Source organism: Lepidochelys olivacea (genome assembly GCF_965140295.1).
Source record: "Lepidochelys olivacea isolate rLepOli2 genome assembly, chromosome: 16".
In the NCBI taxonomy this organism is placed as follows: Eukaryota; Metazoa; Chordata; order Testudines; family Cheloniidae; genus Lepidochelys; species Lepidochelys olivacea.
Genome location: NC_140426.1, coordinates 26,684,607 through 26,698,822, shown reverse-complemented (window position 1 = coordinate 26,698,822; position 14,216 = coordinate 26,684,607).

The following is a 14,216-nucleotide window of genomic DNA, read 5'->3' as shown; positions in this document are numbered from 1 at the left end:
ATTTACCAACACTGCCCCAAAGTCGGCCCTTTCTCTACAGGACTAATGCTGGGAATAAAAACAGTGACTCCCGCAGCTATTGGCCTGGGTGACACCTGGCACACGTTTCAGATGCCGAGCGTGTGACTGTTTTTAGATTAGGTAAAACAAGATAGTTGTAGCACTGGTCAAAATCTTTCATCCAAGACTATTTTTCAATGAAAAACAATCAATCTTTTTTTCAAATGAAAATTTTCCTCTAAAAGTTATCTGGATTTTTTATTTTTGGTCTTTTGCATTTTTTTTCTTTTCCTCTTTTTCTCATTCTCCCCTCCTCCCCCCCTTTTCCATTAGTAAAAAATTGAAGAAGGAAAAGGGCAAAAATAATTAGAAAAAAAAAGAAAAAAAAAAACAAGTGAAAGCCGAAGAAAATGCTGTGGAAAATGTCAGGAAAAAAAAGTGGAAACCAAAGAGGAAATATTTGAGAAAGAACTTAGCAAACGAATTTCATTCTCTGGCAGGGATGGTTTGCTGGTTCTAGATCCACAAGTAGCAAGTGGAGTCTGTTATGGGAGTCACTGCTTTGTTCAATATTCACTGCCTGATGCAAGGAAAAACCTAATTTCGGTGTAATGTTTACATTAAGCAACTGTTTAGACCAGCAGCCCAGCCAGGCTGGTTGTGTGTTCAGGAAATGTGAGAATCACTCTTTAAATATAAGTCCTGGGGAGCTGGCTGCTGGCGCTATACAGTGACATGAATTTACATGTGACAGTGACAGAAAATGGGAAAGAATGGCCCTGTAAATGCAGTTACTAGAAAAAGGCAAATGGATTTAGTGGACACATGAGTATTTTTGAGAGAGAGAGCTGGAGAGCTGCATGACATCTTCCCAGATACCCTGCGATGGCTTCTGTTAAGGAGATGTCATTCGGATTTTCCTGAACTAGCCTTTAAATTATTGTTCTATAAATAGCCAGGGAACTAGCCGTATTTACAATACGAGCACCAGGTGAAAACCTACAGCTTCCGCAGCATGTGCTCCTCTCACCTTGCGTCTGCCCTGCGGGAGGTTGACTCTTATTTCCACGTTAGTGCCCTCTCAATCCCAGTGGCTGCCATTTGTCAAATTAACATTCCTTTCAACAACCCAAAAGTGAGAGCTTTTAAACATTAATTCCCAACGATGAGCTCTTCTCAGCACATTATTATGCTACTGTGATGAAACAAACTGCCTATGGAAAGATATAGACCCTGCTCGAAATGTTGGCACTGAAGAGGAGAAAGGGAACGTATTACTGTGGCGGAGATAATGTGGGCTCACTTGGGAGGTGGGGAATGTGTGGGGTGGGAGCTGCAGAGGGGAGCCGTGGCAGGTGTTATCCTTGGTTAACATTCAGATAAAAAGACAAAACCAAACACATTGGTTCACTTCAGATGTTGTCAATCTCAGGGAACCAACCGTTCCCCAGAGTGGACGCATGTGAGTAGGTGTTTGCAGGATTGGGGCCAAGCTATCGCATGTTATCTCTATGCATTGCTAATGGACCCACTGGTGTTCTGCTTCTCATCTAGTCCTCAGGCAGTGCTCATGGGCTATTAACGCCTTTGGCACCCTCAACTCTTAAAGCATAGGAGAGAAAAACCAAAACAAGGTTTGCTCCCAAACATGTGCCCTGGGGAAGGGAAGGGTCTCAGAACTGAGCATTTGTCATGTTTAATGAACATTGCTCTTTTCATCATCAGGCCCCTTAAATCAGCACAATGCCTGCCGTCTCCTACCACCAAGAACATCCTTCCTTTGGGGCTCTGTCCATCCTAAAGAGCACTCCCAGGAAAACATTTAACAAACACTGTCTAAAGAAAACCAGGCACTACTTGTGCGCTAATCGGATTGTTTTAAATGCAAGCAATTAACATTGAAAACCTGAAATCTGCACTATTTTGGGTGTGCATTAGCCCAGCTTTCAGTCTGTCTGATCAATGTGCTGTCTCCGAGTTATAAGACAAATTAGGGGACAGGCATTCTGATGACAATGGCTAGAGAAGAAAGCTGATGCTGGAGTCGTGGTGCTTTGGGATGACAGACAAAAGCAGGAAGGGGATCTAGCAGTGCGCCTGACCCCAGGGACCCTGCTTGCATGGGAAGAGAGACACACATCCGTCCTTTAAGGGTAGCAAATCTCTAATGCTTACAGCATCTTCATGTCCACTCCTGTTTCAATGTTCTCTGGGAACTGCTTACCTCCTGGGACAGAGCCACAGGCAGTGTGAAATGTGAACATGCTGGGGCGTATCTTATTGGATAGAGTCGTTCAATGCTGGCACCCCCAGCAGGAGAGCTCTCTGAGTCTCCTGCCCATGTAGCCCACATGCTAGGCTGCAGTTCATACATTTTAACCATTTCTCCATTAAGAGGACCACAAACAAGATAAAGACAGTATTGTCCTGCTAACGGATAGGCAGGCACAAAGCTCTCTGACCACTCCAGAAGATGGTGGCCAATTAATGGATCAGGTTTAAAAAGTGCAACTTAGTGTCCTACTGATGTGCTTGCACCAAAATCTGCTCTTCTTAACTCTGTTGTGCTTACACTGAAAGCCCACTGCATTCAGTGAGATTCCTCTTGTCCTCTGCCCAGCCAGGCTGAGAGAGGTGCTCAGGATCTGACTTGTGACAACAGGCTTTTCCATTTCCTTGGAGGTCTTGTTACCCTGCTTCAGAACTCAGACGGTCTCTCTGACTTCCCTTTCACCCTAGCCTGGCCTCCTGGTGGCCATTCTTTCTGCTCAGGGCTAAAGGAGCCTTTGGTCTGTACGGGAGAGCTCATTATTGCACCATTAGGCCTTTCCTCCTTGTCAGCCTCAAGAATCCAGTGTGCTGCACTGCTGGACCAGAAGTGTGTCCCATGTCAGCACAGCGTTCAGGACCACGTCTCTCTCCTGCGGCATCCCACTCCTTGTCTCACTTCCTGTTTTGAAGAGTTGAGGGGTTTAAAGTTTAATTTAGTTATGAGATTAGCTACATTGATGTGGTTTGAGTGTCTTTTTCAGCCCAGTAAGAATTGTGATGGGAAGGCTCTCGCCTAGCGATACTGGACTGGGCTGGATTCAGATGGCAGCCCCATGTGAGGTCTATCTCCTGGCTGAGTGGCACTGTGGGAAATGCATGTTATTGCAGACCGATGTGATATGAACAGGATTTCCCTTCAGATTGAAAAACAAAGATCATAAATTAGGAGCAGAGAATTTATAGGACTATTACGGTTGTTTTTTCCGCTCCCAGATCTAACTCCATGCTCTGTGATTGGTGCAGTGTCCGCCGGTTGCTGGCACGTGCATTGCTGCAAAGTCTGTTTTTAACTAAGCAAGTGCAAACAGGGCTAATACTGCTCAACTTTAATGACTATGCACAGGCTGTTGTGGTCCAGAAAGGAAACTGAACTTCAGAGTCTTTAGAAGAAAAGAAATGCACACAAGTGTCATTGATTAAAGGGCGTGGGTGAGAACCAGTTGTTTGATGACATTTCTTTTAGGGGCCTGTTCAGAACAGACAAACTGAGCATGTGCCACAGTGAGACTGGGTAGCAAATTAGGCAAAGCAAATTATGTGGGCTTTACTGGGGGCTTGGAAGGGTCTGAGATCCCGGCTTGGGTGTTAACCACCAATGTCATAAAATGGGGAAACAGGCTGCTAAATAATCTCCCTTCATCTCAGACGTTCAGACTGAGTGAGACCCTGGAGACCAGCTTTAGGCTCAGTGGTCAAAGACAGCCTGCTGCCTGAAACCATGAACTGAGCTGTAAGGCAGGAAAGGGCCGGGGCTAGGATGTGCTGGGCCTTTTCTGACTGTGCCCGCTGCCTTCAATAGCAGGGCGAGCTCTCCTACTCACACTGAGCAGAACAAGTAGCAGAACCTCTGGGACAGTAAAAGGTGGTGAGAGATTTGGGGCTCTGAGGGGCAGATCTGCTGTTTGGCCTAGGATGGTAACCCTAGAGGAGAAGGGTTTCGCCACAGCCCATTTAAGTTTAGCAGTCACTCAAGTCCCATGAAAGCCTTTCCCAGTTGTGCGTGGGCCTCTTCTTTGCAGTGCTACCCACCCCCGCACTGGAGCGGACACGGCACCAGTCCTACATCTGGTCTCCTGATTTTCCAGAAGGGCGCTCTCCCCAAATAAGCGGAGACAGACACCTACAACTCAACTGCATCAAGAATAATACATGGCTCCTAACTGAATACGAGGTTGTAATTCAATCAAGATGTTCTGCTGACACTATAAACTGTGAGAGCGGTTCAAAGCAGCATGTATAAATGCCAGCAAAACCCTGAGACTGAATTACAGCTGCACTGTTGCGCCAGACACCATCAGGACTCAAAGGGACGGGGGGAAGGGAACAAAGTCCTCTTTGTTAAACTAATTATTTTAATACGTATATGGAAAGGAAGAGGAGGGAAGCCCCCTCTCCTTCCACTTGTTAAATATTTCAGTCGTGTTCTATTTAGAACATTTAAAAACCCACTGTTGTTCTAAGCTGTTATGTGGTGCAGTTAAATCTGACTATAAAATGGGAAAGGTTTGAAGTGTGTATGATATATTTCAGGGGGACTGGATGACTCAGGGGACTGGTAATGGAATACAGAGCCTTTCACCTCTACAGCACTGGTTTGAATCCAAAAGTCATTACCATGGGGAGGTCATTTGGGTGCCAATGTGAAATGAGTTTGGTCAGTCTCAGTCCAGGTCTTAGTGTCCAGATAACAAACCCACCCACATTGGCACTAACTGGCCTCTTTATTTGCAGTCTCAGCAGAAAGTTCAAAGGCAGACTGGGAATTGAGCTAGAACACTGCCTACAACATTGGCCCGAGCCCTCACGGTCAGGCTAGGTGGTACCATGGCTGGGCATGATGTGGGAAGCTTGCATTGCCACTGTCCGTGCTGTACTCGCTCTTCACGCTCACGGGCTGTCAGACCACAATACGTCTGACACGGCAGAAAAAAGGCTTTCAGAGCCCAAAGGAAAGCAGGTCACCTGATCTGGAAAAAGAAGAGTGGAACTAGCCAAGGAATATTAGACATAACTCAGCAAGCCAAAGCCTAGGCGTGATCAGGGAATGGGCTGTTCTCTGGCCAATCCCCCCTTAGTTCATCAGAAACATGTGCAGGAAGACTCCCAATTTCCATATGAGCTTATACCCAACCCCTCAACCTGAGGGAACATCCTCAGGAGAAGGAGCTGTTCTAAAAACTCGTGCATGGCCTTGTTGCTAAGGAAACCACTTCCTTTGTCTGCGCGGCGTGTGCGTAAGAGGTGCTGTGTTATTTGGACTCTGCCATCACAAAGAGGAGACCAGGGGCCAAACCAAAAACACCACACGTTGCAAAAATGTGTAGGGAGCAAAATACTAAAAGTATCCCGGTAATTTAGGGGCAGTAAGGAAAAAGAGGAACTGGCTCAGTCATGACTCCAGGCATCAGATCAAACTGGTGAGAGAACCCTCCCAAGAGAAATGAGACATTTATGGAGACTATGCAGCAGCCTATGAAAAGATTTGGGAAATGCGTCACTCACCCTTCCCATGGCATGTGCTATTTGGCCCTCCGACCTCTCATACCTTTGTCCATTTTATCAGCAATATCTGATACAGTGGCAGCACTCACTATGTTCAACCAGTGAATTTCCCCAAAGTACGTGTACAACTGGAAATGTAGTTGGGAGTGGCCCATGGAAGGTGTCTGGCCACTTGAACCTATCCAGGGAAACTGGAAGTGTTAACAGTTATGTGCCAGTAGCACTTGACAGCAAGCGCTGAAGTAAGGTACGTCTGCTAACTGGAAATCCACCTTTCATCAAGTGAGATCTGCTAAATGCCCTGTAGGAAACTGTCCAGTAAAAGCCAACCAGGGCAAGGACTACCGCTACTGTCCTGCTTCATTGATAGAAACTGGTGGTCTGATTGACACAGCCTGCTCCATTTGACCGTTTCCTTAGGCCCAGATACAAAGACCCATGTGCGTTCAAAGGTCCTTGGTACAGCATTGGGCAAAAGAAACCCCAGCTACCCACCAGAAAAAAATGACTACCTGAAAAATGAGATCTGGTAGCCCTCTCACTTGAACTATATTTACAAATCAGCCTCTAAGTCCATTAGAGAGGAGTGTTTGCTGGAAAGAGGTATTTGGGAGCGAAAACAAGTGGCATACCAAATACCATTGCAATGCATTACTTTTACCACTATAAAATCAATAGTAACAGGTATGTCTGTTTCTTGCTTTAATCTATGACTCCTCTTGGCAAGATGCTGGGCTATAACTATACATTAGCGCTAATCCCAAGTTGCCCAACGTTTTGCAGTTTGACTATATTAAAAATCGTAACTTCCAGTTAAGACACTTTAATTTATTGAGAAAGGTGAAGGCCCAAGTAGCTTGCTGAGTATTTACAGGAGCTCATGTCTGCAATAATTGGACACCATGGTAAGACCTTTAAGGTGTTCATCCTAAGTGCTGTAATGTTCGTAAGGATGCATCTCATAGCTGGAATAGACTAGGATGTGAACCAGTAGCATTATGGCCCTTTGAATACATGTTCAGAAACTAGGATGTCGATTTAACACTCTCTATTGAGATTAATGGGAAAGTTTCCACCTCCGTTGTTGCTCTGTTGTTTCAGTCTATTTGGCTGCTGAGAAAGTCAGATAGCTGCACATCGACTTTCCCGCAGAGGGGCTGCAAATGTTTCAGAAGGTGGTTGTTTGGTTTTTTCTAAATGGAAGCTCAAATTCTGTAGACCTCATCAAAAACACAGGGAGGAACTCAAATCTGCAGCAAGCACTGCTTTTCCATCTGGGTGCATTGCCATCAGCTCAGCCCATTAATTAGAATAATGCTAATTGTTATGATGGTGATGATTATATACACTACTTCATATTTACTGAGCTCTGAAATATTTAAAAGAAGGCCCTACCCAAAACAATGTGTGTTATTTAAAGCTACTAACTTTACACAGGACATTTATAAAATGTCCAATTTTTTATAAAAATAGAATATTTACATAAATGCAACTAAAATTGAACTATGCTTATTACTCTATGTAAAAAAAATTCAATGAAATATCTAACTGAAAGAAAAATTATATCCAATTATATATTTTAAAAAACAATTTATCCACCAATATTTTCTTTAAATGTGAACGTTACTTTTTCACTTAAACAATAAAAGTCTGGATGCATTTCAAAGAGGTGCCTTTTCTGTTATTTCATTTCCTGGAGTCCTGGGCTCAAAAGGACATGAATAGAACACTATAAATAAAATAGTTACTTAAGGATTTACAGCTGAGGATTTCTATGGAAACAAAATGAGGAGGAGATTTTGCATCAGTGTGGGGGTGGCAAATGGAAACGAAGAATACACACTGAAAACAGGAAAGAAAGTTTAGCTGCCACATGACAAACGTGAAACCTCCAACCTGAGCCCAGGTTCAGGGTACCAGGGCAACACCCAGAGAGATGGAGGTTGTTCCTTTATCACCCCAAAGTCCGTTCTCGCTGGGGGCTCAGTGTGCTGTATTAGAATAACCACACCCTTTTACACAACAGGAGGTGAAGGGAAAGGGAGAGGACCAGGAGCTCCAAGGAAGGACTTTGTTGTAATAAGCTGTTTTTGAACATGTCAATACAAATAGCTGTGCAAGCCTGGTCTGGACTAGATCAGACACAGGCTATCTAGCCCGCCGGCCAGTGCCAAATGTTTCATCGGGAGATGCAAGAAGTCCTTTTTACACTAGCCTTGCAATTACACAGACAGAAAAAAATTGAATATGGAAACTGACAAAAGACAAACCATAAAGTCTTACTCCTGAAGTCTGTCCAGACAATGGTCTAGTTCCTGGGTGCAGAGGGAGTTAGTTAAGCACGCTGCAGATAGCTTAGGTCCCCTGTTGGGGCATTGTTGGGAAGAGTCAACCACATGATGGATCATGGAAGGCTTAGGGTTCCAGAACTAGTCTGCCATCCTTTTACTAATTCAGGCAGAACAGAACTTACTATTCAGGCCAAGGAGAGTTGTGCTTTTTCCAGGTATGTCGATCCCTGGAAGGCTCCTCTGCGCTCGGCCATTTCTCCTTTAACAATTGGGCGTTCTTCCTTTGAGCTCTTCCTCCCCCTCACTGCTTGTCCCATTTCTTGCCCACGTTACTCTGACAGACCCATGCGTGTCAGTCCCACGGGGAGGCCACCGGGATGCATGACCAGGAGGCATCAGTATGCCAGAAACAAAGGCTCTGTCATCAGCTTTTCATAAATGGGAAATGGATTTCCAAGTGAGCTGGACCAAATGACTTGCATAACATAGGAAACAATTCAACAATCAACAAATCTTTCACCACTTAATGGGATTTTAGAAATTGAATTATCTCTTTAAGCGCTGACAATCCTAGCCTATCAATCAATTAGGGAAGGCCAGACTCTAGAGGCTACAAATTCACTTAGAGTTAGCGTACTATTTTCTTTTTAAAAACCCTAAATATTCCCTGCAGTGGTCAGGACTGTATGACAGATGCTGCTCTGAACACAGTGCCACCAGTCTCTCAGGCCATTTCAGTCACCAGATGGGCAGCTTGGCTCCAGTTCTGACAGAGTATAGAAAACCTGCGCCTCTCAATCTCTCTTCAGAAGGGATATTTGTGTGGCGGGACACAAGCAATGCAGCCCCCTGCCCCAGGACTGAGGGGGAAAACTTCCCCATGTGACAATTCAGGTTTGGAGGCAGCAGCTAAGCAGTAGATACTAAGCGGTACTATGTTCTGTGGGACTCTTCTGTAGGCCACTTGCCCACCGCAGGCCAGAGTGAACTCCCGTCTGGCGCGTGTTTAGTGGCCTGTGCAAAATGAAGTGAGTGGTCTCAACCAAAGAGACCAGCCCCGCCTCCCAGAAAACACTACCCTCCTTGATACAAACTTGCTCCCACGTTGGCAGCCTCAGTAGAGAGGCCCAGGCTGAATGGGCCAGAAATAGAAGCCAGGCCTCCCAGCCCCCTGTCGAGTGCCTTAGCCACTGGCTGCAACATGGCTTTTTATGTGAGGAAATCACGTTTGAAATGTAAAAACACGAACTTCCCACGTTGTGGCGGGCACTCCACCCCACCCCCCGGAGCACTTGCCCACTGCCCGCGGCAGACCTGGGGTGGTGTGTCAGCCTCAGTTTCCCCTTACGGGCTCTCAATAAGTTCTCTGTGGCTTGTATATAGTGAACAATGCCCACTCTCAGGGGGTCTAGTTTATTTACTCATCAGCCAAATGGGATACTCAAATGAGCCTTCACGCCAGAGCCCTGGCCAGGAGACACAAGCTTATCTTAGTCGGTGTGCCCTCACTGAGGCCGCCCTTCTCCCGCATCCAGACTCTTCACCAGGACACTTTTCTGGAGTCAGGCCTCCCGCCATCCCCGGGGGAAGGGTTCCTTCTCTGGACTCGGGGTTCTCGTGGAAGTCAAACCACTCCAACTGCTACCAGCTGCATCTAGCCCCCTGGACCTCTGGCCACTGCCTGGTAAAACCCTCCTGCTGGCTGTGTCTCCGGAGCAGTTTGCTGCTCCTAGCCCTTATGGAACCTGCTCCCTCCAGGTCCCCTATTCTGGGGAGCTTTCTGTCCTGCTTCACTGAGAAGTCCCTCTCCTCAGCAGCATCCTTTCTGTCTGCTGGGGCCCCAGCTGAGCTCTCAGAAGCATTTTCCTCAGCCCAGATGCTCCGTACCTAATCAACTGCTGCCCTGCTACTCAGCTAGTAACGATGCACAGGTGTTGGTGTCGGTGCCCTCTCAATGGCAGAGCCTTTCACACACAGGCTGAGTGCCCAACCTCCTCAGCGGGCTGGCTACTCCACAACACCCCCACAAGCACCAAATCAAACCAACGCAGAACTCCCGCTCCTGTATTTTGTGTTTCTGTCGCTTCAAAATAGCTAAGTTGGCAGGTTTTGTTATTTCTCTTGGGCCTGTCTGGGAAGAGGAGCGTGTGCCCCAGAGCACCAGTTCATTCTGCATTTCAACAGTGTCCTGCAAAAAAAAAAAAAAAGTTTGTAATGAAACGTGTTGTCTGGCCTTTAATTACCTCTGATGTAGAATCTCTGCAGCTAAAAGGCCTCTCTGCATCTCGATAGTTTGTATTCACCTGGCTATTGTGGAGCAGGTTAGATAGCTAATAACTGGACAGGACAATGAGCTCTGGCTTCAGCAGGGGACAATGAGGGAAAAGCACAACTCGCTTGTTTCTAACAGCTGGACAAATCTGAGAGTGGAATTCACCTTGAGCTCATTACTTTGTCTCACTGGTTATTGAATATCTTTTTTTTAATAACTTTTGTTTAGATTTATGCAATTTTCCCCTACACCCTAACTTTGTATTAATGCAGGAGGTGAAGCTTACATTATTGATGGTATATACGGTCAGGTATTCACAGATGAAAGGTTAGTTTATTAATCCACCAGGAGACCTTATGAAAAACAAATTCAGGTAAACAACATATTTTTCCTGACTGTTTTTCAAAATGTAAAGCAGGGATACTGCTCTCTGAGTTTTCCTTTGATGTATTTCCATTGCACTGTGATATTACGTTCTTCAAAAAAGAGAAATTGCTTTTTGTACCACATTCTTGAAAAAAATAGAGAAATCTAATTGAATATCCTCCCATATATGCTGAGTATCATCTGTTCACAAGTTATGAATGTTCTTGGAGAGTTACTAAAACATGTGGTTAGATATATTTGAAAGACATTTCTCTGTTAAGGGACTTATCATATCAATGCTGTATCATTTTCTTTTTGTACTTGAAACAGTCTGTATCTGACATCACCTGCTCTCCTCATTCTCTTGAGCTTTGTATTCACTTTCCCTCTCCCACCAATCCAGTCCACTACATCCAGATTCAGAGCATTTTTTCACTTGCTGCAAGAGGTTCCTCTTATCATGGATCTTAGCCTGCTGATCCAGGTCTGGGGTCGGAGGCAAATGTTACTCTGAGTCAACCTTCCTGCATTGCTTCTCTGAGGGAAAAATCTTGTGACAATGCACCCTTGTTGGAGTTAGCACTGAAGCCTCTCGCCACCCAAGCCTGCCATTGATGCCCGACCCACTGTTACTGTTAGACTTCCTCTCAAGTGGGAATATGTCAGATCTGTAATCAAGAAACTGGGGGACAAAGCTTCCTGCTAACTGCAGAGGCAATCCCCAGCCACCCTGGGGGAACTGATAAACCAGGACAAGGAGCTGCTGGGAGCCTCCCTATATTTTAAACATTCCTGACCAAAAGGTGGAAGAATTAATTGCATTGTTTAATTCCTGATTATTGCTACTTACAAGACCTGTTCTTTATAAGAGAAATTGATCTTTAATGTACATTTCTAGTGAGCTAAAGGAAATCCTAGTGCAATACTCTTTGCTGAGTAAATGAATGATTGTTAATCTGTTTATAGAAGAGCCAACAAATGCTTTACCTGGAAGGGCAAAGCCATCCATTTAGTGCTCACCCTGCTGGACTCTTAGGGAAATTGCAACAGAAGTAATAGCTTTTGAACGAGACTCTGAGTCTCAGCGGTCACTTGAGTAATTGGTTAACCCTTACTTTTTGGGGGGTTGTTTTTGTTTTGTTTTAACTTAACCTCTGATAAGCTCTGGAAAGGAGACAGAAATCACTGTGCCCTGTGTGTGACCACTGGAACTTGATTAAGTACTGAACTTTAATTAATTGACTGACTTGAAGTAATAAGGTTGGCCAATTCACTTTGCCCAACAACGAACTGAATAGTTGATTTACATCATGCTGTCGGTGTAAGTTCTGCCATTATATAAATAGCTGCTCTCCACTACTGTACGACCAATCAGCCTGAGCATAAACCAGGGCTACCAGCTGGGAGCTGAACCAGCATGAGCACAGCTCTCTTCACCAGGCCTCTCCAAGGCCTGACAGTAGTTTCCTGAGTTCCTGACTTGAAACACTGATTACTTGGCACGAGCTGACCAAGCAGAGAAAAGCTGGAGCATAAGGCGGCAAGTGATGCTCCTCGAGCCCCATCCGGTTCCATTCCAATCAGTGGGAACATTATGATTTGCAATGGTGAAACTGACTTTGGTGGGTGTTAGATAGGGCCGTTACTCTCTCCACGCTTGGTCTAGGCGCTCTATGTCTCTGATACATTATGCAGGCAAACAGTATACCCCACACTGCCAGGATCTAAAGAGAAATTTCCAAGAGTGTTTGATTTGCCATTAGTAATACACAATTACTGGCATTTCTCTGCTGGCCGTTGCGGCCACATTCCAATTGTCAGCATTCCATCCAGCTCAGTTACTTCCACCTTGCATCCATGCCACTAAAGGTTAGGAGGTAAATCCCCTCTACCTGGAGCTTGTCATCGCTGTACCGCAGTGACCAGGGGAAACAATCACGGCAACATGTTTCCCAATGGAAACTAGGATCAAAGCACCAGGGTGGAACACTCAGAGCAAATACCCCCAGCTGCTTCTCCTGAGCACATCTTTGGCTCTTTAAATTGATTGGCACTTTCTATTTGAGGAAAAATGAGTTCTTAAAATTGAAATACTGGCTATTGTTATGGTAATACATCGAGGCTGCCGAAGGAGAGATTTTCAGATACAAAAAAGGTTAGTTTAAATCAAGCAGCTGATAGGTTAGTCTATATAGAGTACTCAGGCCTAATGAGTTCAGAGGTATGTATGTATTGAGTCTGGTAATAGTGTGATTCAAGTTGTAGGTGCAGGTGATCACCAAGATCACCTGAGGCTTCTGAGATCATTACTGCATTATCACATTTTGTATACAATATTTTCAGCCTCATTTAGAATGTCAGCCTTTATAAAATGCTTCCTAACATTAAGAGACCTTCTATACGTCCATCCATCCATCCATCCACACACACAAACTAGACAGCACACTTGTCATCCAAACAGTGTACAAAGAGAAAGTACAGTAAGTATATTTTAAACACACTATCAGGATGTGGTGCTAAGCAGAAGATTTATGAATAATGTAACAACAAATGTACCAAACCCGTAGTAGGCGAACGGAGTGACTGATTCCCAGCATATGTTATTGCTCTTCTCTCATCTTTACCTGAAATTAGTCATTCAGAATCTGCACCTTTATTTGGAAAATAATAGTACTTGCAGAATTATAAAAATTTAATATGCTCCTAGTAAAATGAAAAATGAGAGGTTATGATATTGTCTAACACTTTCAAATGTGTTTATTAATTCATGTTTTAAATCATAAGTTTCATTCTGCAGGAGAGTCATATACAGCAATAAGCAAGTTTTAAAATATTAATGAATAAACAATATTTCTGTATTGAAATATAACATGCTTCTTTGAACAATGTACCACCAGTAATAAATCAAAACCAGCAGAAAATTGCATTTCATATTTAATACAACTTGAACTCTGCCTTTTTATAAATTATATCTTTTTTGTTTAATTGGCGTCAGTTCAGATCTAGCAGATTGCTAATAAAATTCTGGATTTCCATATTTAATGATGCGTGCTCTTTATGCTGAATTTTACCAGAAAAAAAATGCAGCCTTGTATTCTTCTAATAGCTAGCATTAATAGGTGATCTCGTATCATGAAAAACAGCCCCTTTTCATTTTCCTGAAGCCTAATTTGGGTTCTCAAATAAGTCATGGGGAGAGGGGGAAGCAGCGCATCCTCTCACTGACAATACTGGCAAAGCATGGCAGGCCCATGTGCTGGGCTCTTATCTCCTCGGATTTGCGTTTGTGTTTCATCTCAATGTTCAGCAACCTTCTAACTTTGCATAATACCCTTTGACCAAAGGAAGCTGTTCCTTGTGGGAGGCTTTTCATTTCATAGACTCCCAAACCCAGGGGGTTTTGACATTCCTGGTGGCCCTGAGCCAAGGAATGTAGGTATATTCCCTTCTTAGATCTGTGATCTTTCTCGGGAAAAGGTCATAATCAATCTGGCAGCTGCTTTTGCTGGGCTATGCTCTGAATGGGTTGTGTGCGCTAAATAGAGAACAGATGTAGAGCAGGTAACTAATCCAGAACAGCCAGCAAGCAGGCGGGACTTTTCAACGCTTTCTAGACAGCATGACGTTGCCCCATGGAAAGGGGGGTGTCTGACCACGCTTTTATCTCCCACTCCCTCCCTTGCACAATTCCTTTCCTGGAAAGCTGCCACCCCTTAAGCCCCGAAGAACAGAAA